This window comes from Propithecus coquereli, unplaced genomic scaffold (genome assembly GCF_000956105.1).
Source record: "Propithecus coquereli isolate 6110/MARCELLA unplaced genomic scaffold, Pcoq_1.0 Scaffold150, whole genome shotgun sequence".
Classification (NCBI taxonomy): Eukaryota; Metazoa; Chordata; class Mammalia; order Primates; family Indriidae; genus Propithecus; species Propithecus coquereli.
This window is the reverse complement of record NW_012139414.1, coordinates 7,031,388-7,031,887: the sequence shown is the minus strand read 5'-3', so window position 1 is coordinate 7,031,887 and position 500 is coordinate 7,031,388. Positions and strand designations below refer to the sequence as shown.

Here is a 500-nt window from a genome sequence, read left to right as displayed (position 1 = left end):
CACCACTACGCCCAGCTAATTTTTTAATTTTTTTGTAGAGACGGCATCTCGATATGTTTGTTACTCAGGCTAGTCTCAAACTCCTGACCTCAAGCTATTCTGCCGCTTCTGCCTCCCAAAGTGCTAGGATTACAGATGTGAGCCCACACCTGAGCCAACACTCCTGGCCAGGAAAGTTTGCTTCTAAAGATCTATAGCACTTTTTCTTTCTTTCTTTTTATTATTTTTTAACGAGACAGGATCTCGCTATGTCACCCAGGCTGGAGTGCGGTGACATGATTGTAGCTCACTATAACCTTGAATTCCTGGGTTCAAGTGATCTTCCTGGCTCAGCCTCCCAAATAGCTGGGACCACAGATATACACCACCACACCTGGCTAGTTTTTTTTATTTTTTGTAGAGACAGGGGTCTCGCTATGTTGCCCAGGCTGGTCTTAAACTCCTGGTCTCAAGTGATCCCCCACCTCAGTCTCCCAAAGTGCTAGGATTATATATATGAG

The 500-nt window shown here is 45.0% G+C and overlaps 1 protein-coding gene across 1 annotated transcript in view; it reads left to right on the top strand.

The window, feature by feature from the left end:
• CRCP (CGRP receptor component) overlaps positions 1–500 on the top strand; it is a 32,373-nt gene that overhangs the window by 11,956 nt on the left and 19,917 nt on the right. The gene's annotated exons all lie outside the window — the stretch shown is intronic.